The following is a 26,932-nucleotide window of genomic DNA, read 5'->3' on the forward strand; positions in this document are numbered from 1 at the left end:
TTTCAATAGATGGCTTGAAATTGGTGGACATCAAACTTCCTTAAATAAAATCTCTTATTAAATATTTATGTATTTATAAATATGTATATGTGTGTGTTTCAGTTTTAATAGTGCTTATGAGATTTAGAGAAAACTTCTAATATTTTAATCTAACTGTTTTTTAAATAAATTATTATGAATAATTATTTAGACAATATTTATGTATATTGATTGCATGTAAGAAACCAAAATATGAAGGCAGACTCACGCAAAGGCAATTGTTGAAATATCTATAAGCATTAAAACAAACAAATGCAAATGTTAACATTTTAAAAATATTTAATTTTTCCTGAAATCATTTAAACTAAATTCATTTCTTTATCATTAAGACACTATGGGCTAAGAGATAACAGTTGGGTCTCTATGGGAGAGGGTTTCAAATATACGTTTAATTCTACAATCCACCCACTTCCTTGTACAGCATTCTAATCAGCGTAAATATATTATGTATTATAATTAAACTACATGAAAAAAATACTTATTTTTCTTATTTGTATAAAATTTAAAACATCTTATTATATGTAACAAATTTAATTATAATTTGAATGCATAAAAAATACACACGTAAATACAGAAAAAATCAGAAAGAATCAGAAGCAAGATACACTTGGCAGGACAGATTCACAATCAAAAATCTCCAGACAGGAAAGGAGGCTTCCACGTATATAGGAAGATTCAAGGCAAAAGCAACTGCCAGCTTGCTCAACCTGTCACATTTTGCCAGTTTTGTCTGCTGTCTACTGTAAAGCAAAATGCAGGGTAAATTACATTTCATCCTGTGTTCCCCTGTCAATTCCTCGGCTTCTTTTCACAATACACAGTAAGGAGGGAGACACAGATGACTCACCAGTTCTGGATGAGATCATCAAGTTAAATGTCCTGTACTTTCCAGTACTCATATTTTTTGTATCTATGACTTGCAATTATTCAAAACTGAATCACATTTAAATAACCATAAGATATATGTAAAGACTCTCTTTTGCTTTTTAATGTTTTTTATTGCTTGTTTATATACTATTTATGTGATACTTTAAAAAGACACATCACTAACACAGGTAATTTTCTTAGGGGTTTATTTTATTTCATATGAATATATCATAGTTCCACTTTTTATTTTATCTTGTTTGCACTAAATCTAGACTTTCTAGGAAGCCTGCCAGAGAATGGGATCCCTATACTCAGAATATGCAGGATGAATCAATCCTGGTCCCACTGCCACTGCTCCTCCAGTCTTCCCCAGTCATACAAATCTCCCGCTCTTTCAGAGTACTTAGTTTTGTTGTCTGCTAGTTCCCTCACTGACAGAACAGAATTTATAGGCTACCATTAGCTCAGATAATCTGTGTCTGTGTGTATTTCCTTAAAGACCTTGATTTCTTTGCTTGGATTCTTATTACATCAGATCTTCAACTGGACTGTAGGTATGCAGCCATGTGGTCAACTGTGGATCTCTGCATCTGCTTCCATACTTTACTGGATTTAGGTTTTATGGTGACATTTAAGATAGTCCTCAATCTGACACAAGGCATGGGATGCTCAAGTACCCTCTCCATTATTGCATTGGATCTTAGTTGTGGTCATCTGAAACATGGCGGTCTTCTTCATGGGGATTCTGTCCTGTCAGGTTCCTGCAATCAAGTTCCAAAGAAAATCAAAGAGTTTTATATTAATCATAAACTGATTGACCCAATAGCTCAGGCATCTTATTAACTCTTTTTTTAATTTATAAAAGTTTATTAATTTATAAAAGTTTCCATTTATGCCCCTCTTTCCAACACCCTCCCACTCCCTCCACTCCTTCTCCTCCTCCCTCTCCATCCCTAAGAGCAGTCAGGGTTTCCTTCCTTGTGGGAAGTTGAAGTTTCTCCCTCCTCCCTCCAGGTCCAGGAAGGTGAGCATCCAAACAGACTCGATTCCAAAAATCCAGTATGTGCAGAGGAAATAAGTCCCAGTGTCATTGTCAATGGCTTTTCACAAAGACCCCATGCCAGCCACATTCCAAGGATCTGGTTGGATCATGTGCTCCTTCAGTCCCAGTCCAACTGGCCTTGGTGAATTCTCATTAGATCAGTGGGTGAATGCACTCCTCACGGTCCTGCCTTGCTAGTTCATGTTCTCCCTCCTTCTGCTCCTCATTTAGACCTTGGGGGCTCAGTCCAGTGCTCCAATGTGGGTCTCTGTCTCAATCTCCATCCATCAACGGGTGAAGGTTCCCTCTGATCTTGCCTTCTTTGCTCATGTTCTCTTTCCTTCTACTTCTCATTTGGACCTAGGGAGTAAAGTCCAGTGTTCCAATGTGGGCCTCTGTCTCTATATCCATCCTTCCCCAGATGAAGGTTCTATGGTGATATGCAAAATATTCATCAGTATGGTTATGGGGGGTGGGAGGAAGGAAGGATATGGGAGCAGGGAAGTATATATCTCAACTAAGGGAGTCATTTTAGGATTTACAAGAGACTTGATTATAAAGGGGATCCCAGGTCCAAGGAGAGATCCCCAGATTGTTCTCTGGACAGGGGAGACAAATCTTAAACTTCTCTGTTAGTTGCAGTTTAAAACTACACAGATTAACACATGTGTAGACACAAGGCATTAGTGGCCATATTTTCCTCTCATGGTTCTATGAAAATCCAGATTTATTCCTGAGGTATCATGGAATCCTTATTACCTCTGTAGGTCAGGGAAGTTGTTGAGTCCATGCTGACTACAGTAGACTGTTTCCCATTTTCCATTAACCCCATTTAACTTTATGTCATGGACCTCGTAAAAGAGACATACATATGTTAGCAGCACTCAGCCTAGAGCCGTTCTTTGTTTGCCCTTAGGATTGAGTTCAGCCAAGGAAAGAGGTTATCAAGAAACTGCTTTTGGCTCCAGTACTGGGTGGTTTGTCTCTTTTCAAATACTTTTTTATGAATTATGTTGAATATCTGGCCCTTACTGGGAGTACTATTTGTAGGTACAATATTTTATCCCACCAGATGGTTCCCAAATAACCGCAGAGAGACTGTTAATCATTATAAATGCTCTTTCAATGGATTAGGCTTGTTACTGGTTCCACCCTAGATTGTATACCCTTTTTTTCTTATCTAGGCTATGTCATGTGAATTATTAAATTTCTCAATATAACAAGGTCATGTCCTTCGTTCTGTAGCACCTCACAATACTGTGACTCCTTCCCTATTTCCCTAGAAGCCTCCTAGTATGTTTCTCTCAGCTAATTTTTCATGCCTAGGTATGAGCCATGACATTTATTTATTATTTCAGTCTATGAAATATATATTCACACTTTCTAAAGGGATATTGTTCACCACGGTCTTGAATTTTTCATTCCCACACCATTTTTATTGCATTTTATTTATAAGCCTACAAAAACATACATTTCCTTTCTTGCATCTATTTAAAAAGTTTCATGATGAAAATATGTTTATAAACATACTTGGATAATATTATTTTCTGTGTATGTTTAATTTAAAATATCTGTAATTATTCTTAATTATTTCATTTATAAAGAAGTGCATGCAAAATGTTATGCCACAGATTTAGAATTGATCTAGAGCTGCCTTAATATATAGGATAAAACTTAGAATATATCAACTTTAAAATTTGCTATGTACTCTCAAGAGATTATAAATATGATTCTACTTTATTTGGTAATGAATATAAGAAGGGAAGATACCTCTGACTAAGAACCTGTGAATGAATGAATTTCAAATGGCTTTGCAGTTAGATACTATGGTAAGTTTCATTGAAGGACCAATGTTTTAACTATATCCATACATTGTTATGTGTAGTTTGAACTCAGAATATAACAACATATAAAATATGCTTTTAATATTCCCCAAATTTTGTATCAATTGCTTTCTCTTAAAATGTCCACGAAAATCTTTTATCTTAGTCATGCTGACCCTCCCATTTGGTGATATGAAGTAAACACAGCAACAAAATTTCTAAGAATAAAATTCCACTTACTATAAATATTTAATTGAGATGAATAAAACCTGGTCTCTGGAAAAAATTGTTGGGTCCTTTTTCTCTCATGTATGGCCCAACATTTATTCTTCATGTTTGGTTTTCCACCCTTATAAGCCCTCACAAATTAATAGAATTCTATGTGCTGATTCCAGGTTATAATGGTCTTGGATTTTTCACCTCAATTTTTCTGTTTCCAAGATATCACCATCCTTGAGAAATCAAGACATAGCTGCTCTACAAATTCAAAAATTTCTGTTCTTGAAACTGTTACACATGAGCTCCTCTAGATTTTAAAATATCTCCAAGTGAACCTTGGGATATCAGCCCAGTGCTCTGATGTGGCTCTCTGTCTCTATCTCCATCTGTAGCCAGACGAAGGTTCTATTGTAATATTTAAGATAGTCATCAGTTTGACTATGGGACAAGGCCAATTCAGGCACCCTCTCCTCCACTGCCCAAAGTCCTATATCGGGACATCCCCATGAACACCTTGGAACCCCTCTTGGGGCAAGCTTTTTGCCAATCTCGAAATGGCTTCCTTAATTAAGATATCTGCTTTCCTGCTCCCAAATCTGTTCCTCCTCCATATCGACCATCCCACTCCCCCAAAACTCCCCAACCCTCCCCTTCTCCTTTCTCTCTCCCTGTCTCTACTTTCACTTGCCACACACCCACTCCCATACTCCCAACTTTTGCCTACAGATCTTGTCTGCTTCCAATTTCTAGGAGAATCTATATATGTTTTTCTTTGGATTCACCTTATTACTTAGCTTCTCTAGCATGACAAACTATAGGCTCATTGCCCTTTGTTTAAGGCTGGAATCCACTAATGTGTGAGTATATACCATATTCATATTTTTTGGGTCTGGGTTATTTCACTCAGGAGAGTGTTTTTTATTTCCATCCATTTGCTTTAAAATTCAAGATGTCTTTTTTTTCCACTGAGTAGTACTCTAATATGTATATGCCACACTCTCTTTATCTATTCTTCCATTGAGGGGCATATAGGTTGTTTCCAGGTTCTGGCTATTACAAATAATGCTACTATGAACATAGGTGAACAAAGACATTCAGAGTATGTTTGAGAATCTTTTGGGTATATTCCCAAGAGTGGTATTGATGGAACTTGATGTAGGTTGACTCCCACTTTTTTGAGAAACTGCCTCGCTGATTTCCAAAGTGGTTGTACAAGTTTGCATTCCCACCAGCAATGGATGAGTGTTCTTACTCCACATCCTCTTCAGCATAGGTTATCATTGGTGTTTTTGATTTTAGCCATTCTGACAGGTATAAGATGGTATCTCAAAGTTGTTTTGATTTGCATTTCCCTGATAGATAAGGAAGTTATATATGACCTTAATTATCTTTTGGCCATTTGAACTTCTTCTGTTGAGAATTCTCTGTTAAGTTCAGTACCATATTTTTTAATTGGGTTTCTTCGAAATAAAATGTCCATTTCCCTGAGTTCTTTATATATTTTGGAGATCAGCCCTTAGTCTGATGTAGGGTTGGTGAAGATCTTTCCCCATTCTGTAGGTTGCTTTTTTGTATTAATGACTGTATTCTTTGCTTTACAGAAGCTTCTCAGTTTCAGGAGGTCCCATTTATTCATTGTTTCTCTTAATGTCTGTGCTTCTGCAGTTATACATTGGAAGTGGTCTCCTGTGCCCATGTTTTGCAGACTACTTCCCACTTTTTCTTCTATCAGGTTCAGTGTGGTTAGATTGCTATTGAGGCCTTTGATCCGACTTGAGTTTTGTGCATGATGATGAATATGAAATCACTTTGAGTTTCTCTCCATTTAATTTGATGTTAGCTTTTGGCTTACTATAGTCAGGACCACGAGGGGTTGGTCCACTCACTGAGACAGTGTGCCTGATCTAATGGGAGCACATCAAATCCAGTTGGACTGGGACTAAATGTGCATGGGATCAAACTGCACCCTCTGAAAATGGCTGACAATTTGGGCATGATGTAGGAAGTCCTTTTGTATTTGTTTTTCTTTCATTGATTGAATAAAGAAACTGCCTTGGACCTTTGATAGGACAGCAATTGGATAGGTGGACTGGATAGAACAGAATGCTGGGAAGAAGGACAGACAGGCAGACACAATGGTTCTCCTGTCCAAGATGCCATGGTTCTCCTGCCCAAGATGGATACTAGTTAGACTCATGCTGGTAAGGCACTGTCAAGTGGTGATACACATTTATGTAGATGAGATAAACTAATATGTGAGAATTAGCCAATAAGAGGTTAAAAATAATGGGCCAGGTAGTGTTTAAATGATATAGTTTCTGTGTGATTATTTCAGGTGTAAGCTTGCAGGGCAGCTGGGATGAAAAGCAGGCACACTCCCTCCATCTACAGAGTGGAAACTAAAGGACCCACACTCTAAACAATAAGAGCCGAATTAGAAGCTAATGATAATGGGCCTGGGATTTGTCTCTAATGCATGCATTGACTTTTGGGGATCCTAGTATATTTGGATGCTTAACCTCCTATGCCTGAATGGTGTGGGGGGAGGGCCTTGGGCTGAACACTGGACAGTATACCCTGTCCTCTGTTAGGACTGAAAGGGATGGGGAAATGGGAGGGTAGTGGGACAAAGGGACAAAGCAGAAATTTTGAAAGTTATTATTTATAAAGTAATAAAAAAGTAACAAACAATAAAAAGTTAAAATATCTCCAAGCAATTGTATAGCAAAAAAATTACTAATTTTCTGCTATATTACAAATTGATTTACATCTATATTCCCATGTTATGCAACCCATGTTCACTCTTAATATTTTTCCATGCACTTATTCTTTAGTAAACAGCTGTGCTATTTTCAGCTTGCATTATCCTTAATTCTATACTGTCATACTCGAGCTTCACTTCTGAGCAGCATTAAGTCAGGGTTTTGACTATACTATTCCCAGTTGGGATTAAGATTAAGATAGAAATGTGCAAAAGAAATATTATAGATTTTGTAGGGCATCCTGTGAATACGTTTATCTGTTTCAAGTTTATCATTCATAGTTCTTATGTACCTCAATATAAATTTGCGTATGAGCCAAGATTTCCTTTCCATGGTACAAAGATCATAAAAGGAATTAATCTACACCTCTCTAAACAGGTAGTAACCACTCACTAGGTAAATATACTCTTTTGTCTAGAGACACTGTTCTGTAACAACACTTTAGGTCCAAGCATCCTAGCTTATACACTTGAAGCAGCAAGAGTAGGTCTGAATTCTCTGACCTTTAGACATGTTGAAAAGGATTCATATAAGTAAATGTGAACTCATGAATTCCAAGAAATAGAACAGAATGTTTAATTCTTGTGGTATATCAAAAATTCAGAAATCCCAGCATGCCTAATGGTAGAACTAATGATGCCTGAAACATATCAGTGTGAAATCATTGAAATGAACATTAGATATTTTTTTCAAGGATGTTTACCAAAATTGGCTACTAATGTTCCAGTAGGTGGATTAATACTGAATGACCGACAACTTGCTTAAATGAACTGAGTTGTCATTAAAGAGATAAAAGCATACAATCTTCGGATATAATAGTGATTTTTGAAATTGAGCAGTAGTTTTTAAATTGGTATGTGATGGATTTTTTCCCAAAATTTTTGTATATTAATATTGTAGAAGCAATTTTCAATGGTCCAAAGAGATACCAAAATGCCAACTGAGCAGGAACTATATGATCAAGGGATGTTGAAGATCTTGAGAATATTACGGAGACAGAAGCAAGCTCATGAGAAATCATGAACTCTATACCAACTACTATGAAGCCTGTATTCCACTGATCTAGACTAACTGTTTGTGGGAGATAGATGTGTAGCTTGGTCAATTTAAGAGGTTGGGAGGGGGACCAGGACTCATTTCTGGTACAAGATCTAATTTTTAGAGATAAATTCATATCTTTGGATGTCTAACTCATCTTGACATGGTAGGATTTGAACTGCTTCAGCTTTATTTGCCAAGTTATGTTGCCCCCCCCTCCATGGGTGGCCTATCCTTTGGGAGGAATTTTTGTGGATGTATTGTGGGGAGGAAAACATGTGGAAGAAAAATCTTGGGAGAACTTTATTTAGAATGTAAAATGAAGGTAAAGTAAATAAAAAGAAAGAAATTACTTAAATTCATCTTATCACTGATCCATAAATATTATCTCATTTAAATTCATAACTAACATTTAAAAAGAGACGAGCAGAGAAACTGGCACATGAATATTTATAAACAAAGAGCAGTTCATCTGGAGCATTTTCTGTCTGAACTTTCTTTACTAAACAACTGCATTGTTCTTTTATTAGATGAGACAAACGTTAAACTACAATATTCATTGTAATTTAACACTGCTCACAGTTGCTTGGCATTTGTAGCTGGCTCCTCACCTTTGGGCTCCTCAGAGACTAGCTTCATGGTTGAGGTCTCAGGGAGCCATGATTATCACTGCACCTATGGGACATTATTGGGTCCATTCTTACACTGAGTAGCATACAGCTCATTGTTAATAAACCTTATAAAGTATTTGGATGGAAGACAACTTAAGGGAGTTATGCTCTTGGTAGTCACCAGCACCCAGCTCATAAAACATTTCTTAAAGGGCCATTCCACTGTTTCACACTAGCATTGTTCCTAGCTGAACAGAGTCACTATTCAGAATAGACATTTGATTCAATTTTTTGATTGCTTAGAAACTTTTAGATATATATTTTAATTTGTCTTATACTATTTAGTTTCCCACATCAGAATATCATTAGAAGGCAGAGTTTTGTTTCCCACTAGACAGTTCCTGAGTAACCACAGAGAAAATTATTATTCATTCTAAACACTCAGGAAATAGCTCAGGTTATTACTAACTTACATGTAAATATTTAAATTAATTATATTTCTTATATGTGCTCTGCCATGTGGATTACATCCACGTTTCACAGCTTTTCATGATACTGATAATTCTCCAATTTCCCTAACTACTTTTTGTCTGTTTTTCAGCTGAAACTTATCCTACTTAAAAAATATGCAGTCACAATATTTCTTAAATCAATCCAAATGACATGTACTTCACACAATATAAAGGAGTATTCTGTACCCTGTTCTTGATTAGTAGGTACCCACACCCTACTTATTACATTTAATTTATGTGCTGATGTAGAAATAAATTTTGATTTTTGCTTTCTGCTTGAGAAATTTTAGGATTACCTTTATTCATAATAGTGTTGGTATGTATTACTTTATATGTAATTTTAGTATAAGATATCTATGTTTATTTCTTACAATTCTCACTTACTCAGTAGTGATTTCACCATCAATGATCATGTCTACAAACTGAAGAACAACCACATGAACTTGGAATTTAAACCTGCCCAGCTAATGCTTAATATCTTACCACATACTGGACTTTGATCTACACCTGCCTTAAAATATGGAATTAATAAACACACCCAATTTTTAGTCATGCTGCTCCTCCCAATCTGTAACATGAAGTAAGCATATAAAGCAAATAATACAATTTCAAAAAGTTAAACCACTGTGACTTTAATTGTTTCCAATTAGATAAAGAAAACCTAGTAAAAAGAAATATTCCAGTACTCAATTTCTCTTCATGACTTGCAATTATTCAAGAGTCAAATAACATTTAAATAACACTAAGTTAAATGTAAATGTAATTTTTTGCTTGGTTATATATGATTTACCTGATTTCTTAAAAAGACACACCACTAACACAGGCAATTTCATTATTAATTTATTTTATTTCATTTCAACATAACATAGTTGCATTTGTATTTTATATTTTTTTTGGTCTCACTATATCTTGCCTTTGCTAGATAGTCTTCCAGAGAATGGGTTCCCTAAAATTAGAACATGCAGGATGAATCAATCCCGGTCCCACTGCCCCTGGTCCCAAATTCTGCCCCAATCCTACAAATCTCCCTCACATTCAGAGTGCCTAGTTTGTTAGTATGCTAGTTTCCTCATTGTCAGGCCAGAGTTTCTAGGCTATCATTAGTTCAGGTAAGCTGTTTCAGTGGGTTTTCCCATTATGACCTTGATCTCTTGCTTGTATTATTACTACTCCCATTCTTTAACTGGACGTTGGGATCTCAGCCATATTATCAACTGTGGATCTCTACATCTGCTTCCACAATTAACAGGATTTAGGTTCTATGATGACATTTAAGATAGTCATCAGTCTGAAAACAAGGAAAGGACTGTTCAAGTACCCTTTCCACTATTACATAGCGTCTTAGTTGTGGCTATGACGCTTGTGAATTCCTCCAATTCTAAAGTTTAGCTCTTCCTATAATATTTCTGTCAATGAACAGAACTTTTTCTTTTCTCTCTGTCTCCATCACCGATCTTTACAATTCTGTTCCTTTCAGTTCTTTCCTCTCCATTTCTCCCTTATCCTCACTTTCAGCATTCCCTTTTCACCTTACCCATCTTTTTCCATTTTTTCATCATAGTTATCGTTTTGCTCTTCCCAGGGTTATCAATTTTTAACTAACGTTCACCTTATGACTTGGATTCTCTGTGGTACTGGACTATAGGTTCCCTAACTATGCTTTATAATGTTTGTTCACCTATGATTTGGTTCAAACCATCCTCAGGATTCTGGTCTAAGTTTCCTCACTTAAGATGAATTTTTATAGAATCGTTCATTTGCCTGAAAATTTCAATATGTCTTTGTTTTTTTCTGCTGAGTAGTTCTCCATAGTGTTTTTGTTCCCACAGTATTTTTATCTACTTTTGGTCAAAGGGCATGGATTTTCTTCCATGTTGTTCTTATTACATAAAATGCTTAAGGATTATAGAGGAAGAACACAGACATTTGTGTATTTCTGGTCATTATTATCTACAATTAAGGAAAGATAATTTGACATTGTTTTTACAGAGTATCATATCATATTTGGTGAGTAAGAATAATACAATGATCTTTAGAGTGGTTAACTGTGTGGTCTGTGATTTATACTCATCTTAATTTTTATGCTTCATGGTTACATATAACATATACAGTCATATAGCAGTCTCAATCAGGAATATTCTCATCTGGAAAAAGTAAACCTGCAATTCATTTTTTAAATGCTGATTTTCTAATGAAGGCATGCTGGTATTAATCCATTTCAGGACATTAGAGACATTTGGAAAGAGAAAGTTTTCTGACTATTCATGGCCAGTTAGGGTAGAATAGCACAATTCAGTCCCAGGAGGAAACCTATCTCAATTACGCGTGTTTGAATAAATATATGCATAAAACCACTCTTTGATTAATATGTAAGCACTATTGCCCTAATCAAAATTAAAGAACTGAAACTAAATACATAATTCTTGTAGTATATCCAGTACTCAAAAACACGATATGCATAGAGGAAAGACAATGAAGTCAAACCCTTATTAGAACAGGTATTTGTAGTACTGAGCTAATTGAGTAAGAAATTTAGAATTATTATCAGCATAGTTTGCCAGGTAGGGACATCATGTACCAATACATGGTTTCTAGTTAATGTTCCTACAACCTCCTTAAATATATTTTATATATATTAAAGATAGAAAAATTTCTTTAGATTTAATAATGATTATGAAATCTTGAGAGAAATTCTCGTATTTGAAATATATTGGATTTTAAAACAAATACATATAAATTTATTAAGAGACTATTTCATACATACTATATATATTAATTACATATGATAAGAAATATTATGTAAGTTGCCTCTTGTAAAGGTGGGGGTGAATATATCTATAATGACTGTAATGAGTCAAACATAAATGTTAAGAATATAAATATATTTAATTTTTTTCCCAAAATTGAAATAACTTGAATTCACTTTTTTATCATTAAGACACAGCGGAATACGTTATTACAGTCGGGTCCATTTTCAAGGGAACTTTAAATCAACATTTCTTCCTACAGTCCATCCATCTCCTTATACAACATTCTAATGGACTTAAATATATTATGTATTGCAATGTAACTACATGAATCATTGTATTCATACCTTATATTAAGTTATAATACATATTACATGTATTATACATAACACGATTAAATATAATTCAACAGCATAAACAAACACACATAAAAACAGACAAAAACAGATCATAGGGAATCAAAGCCAGATGGACTTGATATTGCAAAGTCGCAATTACAAACCAAAGATATAAATGGAGGCTTTCATGTATACAGCTGAAATCTAGGAAAAAGCACCTGCATTGTTGCTGTGGCAACCAGTCATAATGAGCCAGATTTGTCGGTTGTTAACTGGAGGCAAATCAAAGAGAAAATACATTTTATCCTGTGTTTCCCTTTAAATGGCTCTGCTTCTTTTAACTATGCATAGGGAGGAGGGAGACACAGATGACACATCAGCTCTGAATGAGATCACCATGTTAAATGCAGTTCTGTGCTTTCCAGTCCTTCGTTTGAAAGCCCTCTTCTTATTGGTTCCTAGATGACATAAAAAGGTCTGCACTGAGGGATTTTGCCAGCCAGGCTCCTGGCTGAAGTCCAGCTTTTACCTGGACTTTAGTCAGGTGATTGGCTATGAACAAACTCAGAGAACAAAATCTGTTGCTGAGACCTACAGGAGACAGAAGCAATAGATACCTCATAAAAGCAAAGAATTTCTGAGATTCTCCCTTCTTCTGACACGAACCACCTGATCCTGTTTGCAGTGCAGGGATTGGGCTTCAATGTATGAAGACACTGCTTGAGCCTTAATATCTGTGATTTCTTGATTAGCCTTTGATCATGCATTTCCTGTAATCAAATTTTACTTTGGGAGTCAATACCTGGCAGGAACTGGAAATGTACTGAACGCATGCGCCATTGGAAGACCCACTATAATAATTGCTATGTTATAGAATAGCGTCAGGCATCCCTGATTCAGAAAATCTCAAGTGGCAGTTTCCACAATCAGTGTGTTTAGGGAACATGCCACAACATTTCTGAATGTGATACCTGTAAGCTGCAATTGTCAGCGAAAAATAATAACCAGCAATCTGCAGCTAGAAATGTTGGATTTCAGGAAGATAGGCAGGATACAGACCCAAGAAGTGGGACATATGACCATCTCCTGATTACCTCGCATTGGTTTCCCCTATGATGATTGGATTCTGGTCTGAGGTAAACTGCATTTTTTTCCTCTCATCTACTCTCACTTTCATATTTTCTACCTGACAGTATTGTAAGATTTCTGCATATTCATTGCCAGCTAGGCAAGAATAGCACCTATTGCTGTCAAAGGAGAAATCTAATCTCAGATATTCTGGCTCCAATAAACATCTGCATGAAACCAGCATTTGATTAATGTAAAAAAATCCACTTCTCCAATGAAATTTCAAAAACTGAAACTAAACGCATTGTTCATCCAGTGCTCAGAAATCCTAGTATGCCTAACAGCGGGACAAATGAAGCTAAATCCTTATTTAAGGGGCTATTTAACGAATTTAACTAATTGAAAAGAAAAGTTACAGTTATTTTCAGAGTGGCTGGCCATGAAATGGGCTATGTTACAATGGATGGCTTGAAATTGGTGGATATCAAACTTCCTTAAATTAATTCTCTTACTAGATTAAATATTTATATATATAAATATGCATATGTGTGTGTTTCAGTTTTAAATGTTATTATGATTCTAATATTTTAATCTACTTGTTTTTTAAATAAATGATTACGAATTATTATTTAGACAATATTTATGTATATAGATTGCATGTAAGAAACCAAATTATGAAGTCAGCTTCATGCAAAGGCAAATGTGGAAATAACTATAAGCATTAAAACAAGCAAAGACAAATGTTAACAATTTAAAAATATTTAATTATTTCCAGAAATCAATTAAACTGAATTCATATCTTTATCATTAAGACACTATGGGCGACTATATTACAGTTGGGTCTATAAGGGTGAGGGTTTCAGATATACATTTCATTCTACAATCCACCCACTTCCTTGTACAGCACTCTAATCAACTTAAATATATTTTGTACTATAATTAAACAATATGAAAAATTATACTTGCATTTCTTATTTGTATAAAATATGAAATATTTTATTATATGTAACAAATATAATTATAATTTGACTGCAATAAAAAGAAACACATGTAAAAACAGAAAAAAATCAAAAAGAATCAGAAGCCAGATACACTGGGCAGGACAGATTCACAATCAAAAATCTCCTGACAGGAAAGGAGCTTTCCATGTATATAGGTAGATTCAAGGCAAAAGCTGCTGTCACCTCGCTCAACCTGTCACATTTTGCCAAGTTTTATCTGCTGTAAACTGTAAGCAAAATGTATGGTAAATTACATTTCATCCTGTGTTCCCCTGTCAATTGCTCGGCTTCTTTTCACAATACACGCTAAGGAGGGAGACACAGATGACACATCAGTTATGGATGAGATCATCAAGTTAAATTCAGTCCTGTGCTTTCCGGTCCTTGATTAGAGATCTCTCTTCTTATTGGTTCCTACAAGGCATAAAGAGGTCTGCACTGAGGGATTTTGCCAGTGGGGCTTTGACTAAAGTCCTGCTAAAAGCTGGACTTTAGTCAAGGCCTCCTGGTAAAGAACAACAGAGATGAAAATGTGCCCCAGAGACCTGCAGGATACAGAAGCCATAGGAAACACAAGGAATTTGTGAGAAGAGTCAACCATTTCTGTTTGCAGTGCAGGAAATGTGCTCTAGTCTGAAGCCACTGATTCAGCCGTAAAATCTGTGATGCCTAGGTTCGTTTTAGGTTATGTATTTTCTGAAAAGATGATTTTCTTAGAAAGTCTATACATGACAATACTGGGATGTACTGATCTTAGGCGCCATTGGAGGCCTCAGTAAGATAATTGCTATGTTGGCAAATAGCCTCAGGCACCTGGGAACGTGAAAATTTCAAGTGTAAGATTCCCCAATGAGTGTTTAGGAACTATGACATGGAATTTCTGAATGCGATACCAGTAAGCTGCAATCGGCAGCACAGTATCACAATCAGCCACCCGCAGGGAGGAATGGAAAATTTCAGGAGACATGCAGGATACAGACTCAAGAAGTCCGATATGTTCACCTCCTACTTTCCTCACAATGATTTCCCTTTTTGATATTTGGATTCTGGTCCTAGGGAAACTACATTATTTCCTGCCATCTACTTTCACTTTCATATTTTTCTGTCGGAGCAAACATTGAGATGGGAGGGAGAAATGAGTCAGCAGCTCTGGTGCAGATCTCCATGGTTACCACAGGCTTTGTTCCTATTGGTGGAATTGAGATCATTCTGCTCATTGTTCGGGGGAAATTTGAATTCACACAGTCCTTCAGTCAGAGGCAAGGAGAGCTTATAATATCGTCAGCATAGTGGGTCATTCCTAGTCAGGGTCTGGCTATATGCCAGCTCCAGCTGCAAATATTTATAACTGAAATCTGAATGTACATTGGTCCAGACATGGCAGACTGCTCTTGACAAGTATATGAGATAAATCCCAGGGTAATTATCAATCAGGTACTGGCCCATTCCCAGTATTACAGTTTGGTGTCACCTGTTATGGTTTGTGAATCCTGTCCATCCCTGTTTCTGAAACCTCGACTTCTCTTTAATCTTGTGGCACTATTATCTCTGTCTTGAACACTGGTATTTCCAAAAAATTAATTCGCTTAAGGTTTTAGTATATGACAGCGTCAAGGGAGTCATACCCTTTCCTCTTTTCTCTGAGTTTCATTGTGAATATTGGTATGGCATAGCATTTTTTTTCATGAAAGAGAATCATTGAAAATATTATACAGTAACATATGAAAGCACTATGCTACCTATCAGTAAAGACTCTGAATTAGAATAAGGTATTCAAGAGGAAAATTACTTCTTATCATTCTATTGCTTTTAAGATTCTCACAGTCTCAAATTCGCTGTTTTGATTGACATTCTGTATTTGCTTATAAATACTCTTGGACATGATTCTCACTCTTTGCCCATTCCTAGTTAGGAAATCAGAAAGCATGATCATTTTGGAAATCCAGGGTTTATTGATGATGGCAGCGAGGTATTATATACTTTCCTTGAAAATGATTAATACAGTACATTCCTTTTTATTGTATGTCTTGTGTTTTATGCTTTAAAACAGTGATGCACTTATCTTGTATGTTCATCTCAGACTCTAAATGCGTATGTCTGCTAGCAATTTTGAGACTGGAAAACTTTGGTACTTTGGAATCAAAAGCCTCCATTTCAATCTGTTACAATATGTCTGCCATCTTTAAAATATGCATGTACGAGACTTTCAGGTAGATTTTAAAGACTTGAAACACCATAATATAGGACCACGCAGGCTCTTATTTTTTATAGAAAGAGCTTCCCTTCACATTATCATGCTGTTTTCCACCTAGGGACAAAGGAAAATCTTTTATGAGGGTCAAATGATGCTCAGATATATGAACATATCAATATTTTAGTAGAGTTTGAGAGAATAAAATGTACTATTTTAATGTAAGTCTGTCATCATCGTAGACTTAGATTCCTAGCCATTAAAGCTGGTTGAGTTACACCTTCCATCATATAGTCTTAATAACAATATTTACTTGATTTCTTGATATTTTCACCATTATGACAATGATATATCTGAAGACTTCTTACTCTTTTCTTTTTTCAGGTATGCAGCTAATGAGAGTGCAGAATATTGGTCATGCTAATATCAGGATTAATCTTCAATTAGAGCACAAGTAGTAATACCATTTAATTTCCTAATAATATCTGAAGTATTGACATTCTATGATGATGAAAGTATGTAGGAACATCCAAAACATGTTCTTTCCACCACTTTGGCAGTTGTAAGCATATTTCTGAAATGGTTTGTGAATCTCTAGTTTTGACTTATAGTCATTACTTTGGCCAAGAAACAAATGTAACAACACCACTACTTGAACCTGAGTGAGAAAATGCGCATAGTATAAGGAGTTCAGTTTTACAATGTCTCTCCTAATATACTATGAAGCACCTTAATTACTTTCTAACATTTATATAATTTTGTGTATATCTACATGTTTGAAATTGAATATGCCTAATTATATGCATGCATGTGTATACTTTCTTCACATGATTTACAATTTCATACATGAGTACTCTATGTTATTTCATGCTCATTCTTCCTCCTTTCAAACAAAGTTTATATTAAAAGTATAAAAATAAATCCTACCTCATAATAAAATAATTATATTTCATTGTGTAATACAATTATATACATGGTTATTCCTACTGAATAAAAACTGTTGTGATTTTGTATAACCAATTTAGCATTGATCTTTTCTAATTTAAATGCCTTTCAATATAACTACACAGAAAAAGTTATCCTTTCATTTTTAGGCTCCAATATTTTTCAGTGACTTTTTTGCTAAGAGTGTTACTTTTAAAGTCTTTTATACCTCTTTTGACTCCTCGGTTTGAGATATTATTATGCTAAGCCATTTTCATTGTTTTATTTGTTTTATTTAATTTTAATTGGCATTTAAGATTAAGATTTCCAAAATTTGCTCTCGAATACCTTCACTTTATGTGTTTTAATTTTTTTATTTTTCCATTTGAAAATATACACTTCCCCCCTCTTCCCAATCTCTTCCCACTCCCCAACTCACCCTTCTTCCTCCCCTTCCCTGCTTGTGTGGGGGCAAGGAACCCTGCCCAATGGGTAGTCCAAGGCCCTCCCCTCTACATGGAGGCCAAGAAGCTGTGCATCCAAATAGACTAGAGTCTCAAAAAGCCAGAACGTGCACTAAAAACAAGTCCCAGTGCATTTATCAATGGCTTCTCATTCAGCCCCCATTGTCAGCCACAGAGAATCCAATTTGATCCCATGCTCATTAGGTCACAGTCCAGATGGATTTGGTTAGCCCCCATTAGAACAGGCACACTGCCTCTGTTGGTGGAGCTCATGGTCCTTACTTCCTTGCTCATCTTCTCCTTCCTGCCCTTCAACTGGACCTTGGGAGCTCAGTCCATTGCTCTGATGAGGGTCTCTGTCTCTATCTCCTTCTGACGAAAGAAGAAGTTTATATGGTGATATTCGAGATAATCATCAGTGTGATAGTGGGGCAAGGACACTTCAGGCACCCTCTCCTTTGCTCACCAAGGACCTAGCTGGGGACATCCCCATGGACACCTGGGATCCCCACTTGAGTCAAGTCTCTTGACAACCCTAAAATGGCTCCCTTAATGTAGATATATTCTTTCCTCCTCCTATATCCACCATTCTTCCATCTCCACCCACCCACTCCTCCAAGCTCTTTCCAGTCTTTCCCTTCTTCCTTTTCTCTCCCTGTCTCCCCTTTCAGACATCCACTCCCACTCTTACCACCACCCCCATGCTCCCAACTTTTATCTGTTTTAATTTTTTTTCAGGATTTTGTAGCCAATGCTTTTTGTGGGTCTATGGATAATATATTTAGGGCAGAGTTAGAAATTATATTCCTTCAGAAAAGTTGCAGATGAAGTTTCTGATTGTGTTATCACTATCTCGCTAACATTACAGAGTAGGTTCGATCATGACTTCTTTTTAAGCCAGTCTTTTGTAGGAGGCTTGTAGCACCTCCTTCTCAGAGCTGTTTCCTGATACAACAATAGCCATAAGAAAAGCACACCATTTTGAAATGCAGGCATCCTGAGCAGGGTTTCTAGAGTGACCTTTCGCTCAATCAATTCATGCTGCCCCTCCCACTCTATGACATGAAATAAACAAAACAACACAATTTCAAAGAGTAAAATTCCTCTGACTGTAAATACTTAACAGAGAAAAAGAAAATCAGGTAACTGGAAAAATTATATCAGACCCACCTCTCACTCTGGACTCTGCTCCTCTACAGTATTTTCTCAGTATGAAGGAGGTTTCTCATGGACTCCAGAAACTTGGCATAATAACTTGGCATAACACCAGGCACCTCTCCCTATATTTAGGCAGATAAAATCAATCCTGCATGAGGTACAGGATTCTATGGAACATCCAAAGACACAGGTACAAATCATTCTCTCACTGTCGACTGTCCCAAAATTAGACCAAGCCTCACAAATATCACAGATAAGCAGAGGATTTGGTGGATCCCATGAAGCCACCGTGGTTTTATATCTCATATTAATTTATGAAAGTCATTCCAAGTTTGTCATCTTTTTCTCATGATTTCTGATTTCTTACGCTTAATTTTTTCTGGGTATAACATGTATCCCAAATATTCAAAACACGGATTTTTTCCCTTTCCCTGTGGCCATTACTAAACCTGCAGAGACAGGATTCAGCTGACGCTGACAATATATTTCAAACATACTTCATTTATGAGGAAAGGCAAGTCATCATTCTTTAATGGATAATATAAACTTGTTTAAATTGATCTCTAACAATTTTTTGTAGCCTGAGAAACATACTTCTGGCATAAGGTAACATATTTGCCATACCCTGAGACAAGATATTCTAATGATGTCTTCTAATTGGGTTTTTGAAATGAACTGATGAAACACTAAATGCAAATATTTGACAATTTTGGGGAATCCAGGGAAAGGTTAAAAATAATATTTTATGTCTAAAACAATATTATAGGTATCTTTTGTTATGGATGATTGAGAAGGCAATGGAAGCATTAATTACTCTAATTATCTCTTCTTGAATTTTATATCAATCTCCAATTTACTGATTTCATTGTTAGAGATAACATCTATAACATCTTTTTCCTGTGAAGAAGATGTCACTGGCTGCATGAGAGTCCAATAACTGCAGATACTCAAGAGTAATCAGAAAATATTTACCTTTCTTTCTAAATGGTCTCAAAGCAAACTTACACTGCAGTAGTATTGTGATTGACTAGCTATCCATCTCCCAAATGTCCAGCTTCTGTATCTCCAGTTAATCGGTTTGATTAGTATGTCATCGTGAAACAGCTCATCATGACCTTGATTAAATTTATATATGTTTTCAGTCTGCTTTCCAGGAGATAGAAGGTTATTCCAGGCATTCTCTCCAGTTGAAATAACTTGGGCATATGCTGCTATTTCAAAATTTAATAGAAGATTTCTATTTCTATGAAGTCCCTCACCAGTAAGCATATAAAAAAAGAAGAGAATTTATTCGGTCAGATTTCTTTAATCTGCGAACCAACATTTTTTCTCCCTTTGAAGCAAGCTAGGTCCATATTGCTTTTAATTCTTTGAGTTGTTCAAATGGGCTCGGGACACGTAAGTTATTATTTTTCCTGCACATATCTTTGCTCTATTTCTAATAACATTTGTTCTTTCTCTCCTCCGTTGGTACCTTATTTGAAAGTAGCTTGCTAGAGAGATACACAACAAATTCTGAGTTGTTACACTACTCCAGGAGGTCTCTGCACTATTGCATGACTCTAAACCAGCCCTTTGGTAGGAAGAGGAGTGTTTTCCTGATGAGATTTACAGACCTTCCTAATTCTGTAAAAGTGATATTGCTAAATCTCTTAAGGTTTATGCTCCTGCTTAATTCTCCACCATTTCCTACTTCTCAGTATTCCTTACCAATAACAAAGGACTTGAGAGCTCCTTATTCTTTTACTTAGCGGCTTCTTCCTATAGCTGTCTAAGCACAGGCTGATCATAAGCAAACAGTACTATAAATGTTTCCTCATCTAACAGCTCTTCTGGTGCATAACAGTGTTCTGTATCACTTCTGATCATTGCAAAGGGAACTACTTTTTACCTATCATGGTGCAAATCCAAACTCACCCTTAAGAGCTGCCACTAATTATAGAATACTTTGTGCTGATTCCAGGTTATAATGGTCTTGGATTTTCACCTCAATTTTTCTTTTTCCAAAATCCTTGGGAAATCAAAGGCAGAACTGGTCTACAAATTCTAAAAATTTCTCTTCTTGAAACTGTTACACATGTGCTGCTCTAGCTTTTAAAATATCTCTAAGTGGATTTGGGGAGCTCAGTCCAGGGTTCCAATGTGGGTCTCTGTCTCTATCTCCATCTGTAGCTGGACAAGGTTCTATGGTGATATTCAAGATAATCATCAGTCTAACTATGGACAAGGCCAGTTTAGGCACCCTCTCCTTTACTGTCCAGGGTTCTAGTTTGGGACATCACCATGGACACCTGGGAACTCCTCTAGAGCCTAGCCTCTTGCCAACCCCAAAATGGCTCACTTGATTAAGATATCTTCTTGTCAGCTCCCATATCAGTCCTTCCTACATCTCAGTCATTGCACTTTTCCAAGCATTCCCCAGCCCTCCATTCTCCCTTCCATCCTCTTCCCGCTATCCCCCACTCCCATGCTCCCAATTATTGCCTTACAATCTTGTCTGCTACCTATTTCCAGGAGGATCAATATGTGTTTTTCTTTGGGTTTATCTTATTAGTTTCTGAAGGATTATGAATTATAAGCCCAATGTCCTTGGTTATGGCTAGAATCCACTTATGAGTACTTACAATATTCATATTTTTGGGTCTGGATTATCTCACTCGGGATAGTGTTGTCTATTTGCAAGCATCTGCATGTAATTCAACATGTCATTTTTTTTTTCCGCTGAGTAGTCCTCTAATGTGTAGGTGTGCCACATTTTCTTTTTCAATTCTTGCATTAAGGGTCATATCTAGGTTGTTTCCAGATTTTGGCTATCACAAATCATGCTGCTATAAAAATAGTTGAATAAATGCTTTTGTTGTATGATTGGGCATCTCTTTGATATATTCTCAAGAGTAGTATTACTGGATCCTGGGGTAGGTTGATTCCCAATGTTCTGAGAAACTGCCACACTGATTTCCAAAATGTTGCACAAGTAAGCATTCCCATCAGCAATGGTTAAGTGTTCCCCCATATTCCAAATATGCTATCATTGGTGTTTTTGATTTCATCCATTCTGACAGGTGTAAGATGGTATCTCAACGTTGTTTTGATTTGCTTTTCCCTGATTGCTAAGGAAGTTGAATATGACTATAAGTATCTTTTTGCCATTTGAAATTCTGTTGAGAATTCTCTGTTCAGTTCATTACCACATTTTTTAATTGAGTTATTTAGAAGTTTTATGTCTAGTGTCCTGAGTAAATTATATATTTTGGAAAACAGTCCTTTGTCTGATGTTGGGTTGGTGAAGATTTTTCTCCATTCATTAGCCTGCCTTTTTGTCTAACTGACTGTGTCCTATGCTTTACAGAAGCTTCTCAGCTTGTATTATTTTGTATTATTTTAGCTTCTTTGTCAAATATCATGTGTTCATGGGTTTTTGGATTAATATCCAGGTTTTTAGTTCTAATCCATTGGACACCATCTCTGTTTTCATGTCAATAACAAGCTGGATTCATTACTTTAGCTCTTTAATAGCATTTGATGTTAGGGATGGTAATGCCACCGGAAGTTCCTTTACTGTATAGTATTATTTTGCCTATCCTGGGCTTTTGTTTTTCCATATTTATGTATTGATGTAGATATAAATTGTCATTTTTGCAATTAACTTTAGAAATTTTATGATTAAAATTTATTTGTAATTAGCATTGCTACGTATTATTTTATATGTATTTTTATTCTAAAATATCTATGTTTATTCCTTACATATTTCACTTACTCAGCAGTGATTTCATCCTCAATGCTCATGTCTAAAAACTGAAGGACAACCACATGAACATGGAATTTAAACTGCTCAGCTGATGCTTAATATCTTACCTGAGATATGGCTGTGATCTGCAACTGCCTTAAAACATGATATTAATGAACTGGCACATTTTTTAATCACGCTGTCCCTCTTACTCTGTGATATGAGATAAGCAAATAATACAATTGCAAAGAGTAAAAACACTGTAACTTTACTTGTTACCAAGGAGATAAAGAAAACCTTGTAAAGGCAGATATTCCAATACTCATATTTTTTGCATCTATGACTTGCAATTATTCAAAAGCTGAATCACATTTAAATAACCATAAGTTATATGTAAAGACTCTCTTTTCCTTTTTAATGTTTTTTTATTGCTTGTTTATATACTATTTATCTGATACCTTAAAAAGACACATCACTAACACAGATAATTTCCTTAGGGGTTTATTTTATTTCATATGAATATATCATAGTTCCACTTTTTAATTTATCTTGTTTCCACTAAATCTAGACGTTTCTAGGGAGCCTCCCAGAGAATGGGATACCTATATTCAGCACATGCAGGATGAATCAATCCTGGTCCCACTGCCACTGCTCCTCCAGTCTTCCCCAGTCATACAACTCTCCCTCTCATTCAGAGTACTTAGTTTTGTTGTATGCTAGTTCCCTCACTGACAGAACAGAATTTATAGGCTACCATTAGCTCAGATAATCTGTGTCTGTGTGTATTTCCTTAAAGACCTTGATTTCTTTGCTTGTGTTCTTATTACATCAGATCTTCAAACGGACTGTAGGTATGCAGCTATGTGATCAACTGTGGATCTCTGCATCTGCTTCCATACTTTACTGGATTTAGGTTTTATGGTGACATTTAAGATAGTCCTCAATCTGACACAAGGCAAGGGATATTCAAGTACCCTCTCCATTATTGCATAGGGTCTTAGTTGTGGTCATCTGAAACATGGCGGCCTGCTTGAAGGGGATTCTGTCCTGCCATTTTCTTGCAATCAAGTTTCAAAGAAAATCAAAGAGTTTTATATTAATCATAAACTGATTGGCCCAATAGCTCAGGCATCTTATTAACTCTTATAACTTATATTAACCCATTTTTTTTTCTTATCTATGTTAGCCACATGGCTCATTACCTTTTTCAGTGGGGCAGGTCACATCCTGCTTCTTTAGTGTCTGAACAGGACTGAGGAGAAATGAGCTTCCTCATTCCCAGAATTTTGCTGTCCTCTTTGATCCACCTCTTCTTTTGTCTTGTTGTCCTGCCTATACTTCCTGCCTGGCTACTGTCCAATCAGTGTTTATTTAAAACATCATTGACAGATAACAGAATTGTCCCAACCAATCATCCTTGTGAATTCTTCCTATTTCAGGGTTTAGCTATTCAAATAAATTTCAAACAATTAATAGAACTTTTTCTTTGCTCTCTGTCTCAATCCATCCCCAATGTTGACAATCCTGATACTTCCAGAATAGCTACAAGCATCTCAGATTCTGAAAATCTCAAGCGGCAGTTTCCACAATCAGTGTGTTTAGGGAACATGCGACGGCATTTCTGAATGTGATACCTGTAAGCTGCAATTGGCAGCAAAGAATAATAATCAGTTATCTGCAGGCAGAAATGTTGGACTTCAGTAGATAGGCAGGATACAGACCCAGGAAGTGGGATATATTACCATCTCCTGATTACCATGCCATGGGTTCCCCACTGATGATTGGATTCTGGTCTGAGGTAATCTGAATTTTTTCTCCTCTCATCCACTTTCACTTTCATGTTTTCTACCTGAGAGTAATATTTCCGCATATTCATTGCCAGCTAGGCTTGAATCCAACACATTACTGTCAAAGGAGAAATCCAATCTCAGATATTCCAGCTCCAATAAACATCTGCATAAAACCAGCATTTGATTAATGTAAAAAAATCCACTTCCCCAATGAAATTTCACATACTGGAATTAAATGCATTATTCTTGTAGTTTAGTCAGTGCTCACAAATCCTAGTATGCATATGGAAGGACAAATAAAACTGAATTCCTATTAAAGGGGCTATTTAACATATTTAATAATTGGAAAGAAAAGTTACAGTTATTTTCAGAGTGGCTGGCCATGAAATGTGCTATGTTTCAATAGATGGTTTCAAATTGGAGGACATCAAATTTCCTTAAATAAATTCTCTTATTATATTAAAGATTTATATATTGTACTTATACAATATATATTGTATTTATATATTGCATATGTGTGTATTTCAGTTTAATAGTGTTTATGAGATTTAGAGAAAACTTCTAATATTTTAATCTAACTGTTTTTAATAAATAATTATGAATTATTATTTAAACAATATTTATGTATATCGATTACATGTAAGAAACCAAAATATGAAGGCAGCTTCATGCAAAGACAAATGTGGAAATAACTATAAGCATTAAAACAAGCAAATACAAATGTTAGCAATTTAAAAATATTCAATTTTTTCCTGAATTCAATTAAACTAAATTCATTTCTTTATCATTAAGACACTATGGGCTACTATATTACAGTTGGGTCTATATGGGAGAGGGTTTCAAATATACATTTAATTCTACAATCCACCAACGTCCTTGTATAGCACTCTAATCAACTTAAATATATTTTGTATCATAATGAAACTAAATGAAAAATTATACTTACACTTCTTATTTGTATAAAATTTAAAATCTCTTATTATATGTAACAAATTTAATTATAATTTGACTGCATAAAAAAAACACACGTAAAAACAGAAAAGAAATCAGAAAGAATCAGAAGCCAGATACACTTGGCAGGACAGATTCACAATCAAAAATCTCCAGACAAGAAAGGACACTTCCATGTATATAGGCAGATTCGAGGCAAAAGCAACTGCCAGCTTGTTCAACCTGTCAGTCCTGCTAAAAGCTGAACTTTAGTCAAGGCCTCCCTGTAAAGAACATCAGAGATGAAAATGTGCCCCAGAGACCTGCAGGATACAGAAGCCATAGGAAAAGCAAGGAATTTGTGAGAAGAGTCACCCGTTTTTGTTCGCAGTGCAGAAAATGTGGTCTAATCTGAAACCACTGATTCAGCAGTAAAATCTGCAATTCCTAGGTTCGTTTTAGATTATGTATTTTCTGAAATGATGATTTTCTTAGAAAGTCTATACATGACAATACTGGGATGTACTGATCTTAGGCGCCATTGGAGGCTTCAGTAAGATAATTGCTAAGTTGACAAATAGCCTCAGGCACCTGGGAACCTGAAAATTTCAAGTGTAAGCTTCCCCAATAAGTGTTTAAGAACTGTGACATGGCATTTCTGAATGCTATACCAGTAAGCTGCAATCGGCAGCACAGTATCACAATCAGTCACCCGCAGGGAGGAATGGAAAATTTCAGGTACACATGCAGGACACAGACCCAAGAAGTCAGATATATTCACCTCCTACTTACCTCACAATGATTTCCCTTTTTGATATTTGGATTCTGGTCCTAGGGAAACTACATTATTTCCTGCCATCTATTTTCACTTTCGTATTTTTCTGTTGGAGCAAACATTGAGATGGGAGGGAGAAATGAGTCAGCAGCTCTGATGCGGATTTCCATGGTAACCACAGGCCTTGTTCCTATTGGTGGAATTGAGATCATTCTTCTCATTGTTCGGGGGAAATTTGAATTCTCACAGTCCTTCAGTCAGAGGCAAGGAGAGCTTATAATATCTTCAGCAATAGCGGGTCATTCCTAGTCAGGCTCTGGCTATATGCCAGCTCCAACTGCAAATATTTACAACTGAAATCTGCATGTACATTGGTCCAGACATGGCAGACTGCTCTTGACAAGCATATGAGAAAATTACTAGGGTAATTATCAGTCAGGTCCTGGTTCATTCCCAGTATTACATTTCGGTGTCACCTTTTATGATCTGTGAATCCTGTCCATCCCTGCTTCTGAAACCTCTCCTTCTCTTTAAACTTGTGTCACTATTCTCTCTGTCTTGAACACTGGTATCTGCAAAGAAATAATTCCCTTAGAGTTTTCGTATATGACAGCGTCAAAGAGAGTCATATCCTTTCCTCTTTTCTCTGTGTTTCATTGTGAAAATTGGCATTGCATTGCAATTTTTTCATGAAAAGAGAATCATTGAAAATATTATACCATAACATATTAAAGCACTATGCTACCTGTCACCAAAGATTCTGAATAGAATAGGGTATAAGAGGAAACTTACTTCTTATCATTCTATTGCTTTTATAGTTCTCACAGTCTTAAATTTGCTGTTTTGATTGACATAGTCTTTGTGTATTTGCTTATAAATACTCTTGTGCATGATTCTCACTTTTTG

At 36.0% G+C, this 26,932-nt stretch overlaps 1 long non-coding RNA gene across 1 annotated transcript; it reads right to left on the reverse strand.

Moving 5' to 3' along the window:
- Nucleotides 1–383: 383 nt before the first annotated feature.
- On the reverse strand, nt 384–26,258 carry LOC148118170 (uncharacterized). Its single transcript, XR_015736338.1, has 3 exons — nt 26,044–26,258; nt 18,817–18,926; nt 384–1,667 (listed from the first exon to the last, which is right to left on the reverse strand). It is a non-coding gene; the product is annotated as an uncharacterized LOC148118170 (long non-coding RNA).
- Nucleotides 26,259–26,932: the final 674 nt, after the last annotated feature.

This window comes from Myodes glareolus, chromosome 24 (genome assembly GCF_982192425.1).
Source record: "Myodes glareolus chromosome 24, mMyoGla1.1, whole genome shotgun sequence".
Classification (NCBI taxonomy): Eukaryota; Metazoa; Chordata; class Mammalia; order Rodentia; family Cricetidae; genus Myodes; species Myodes glareolus.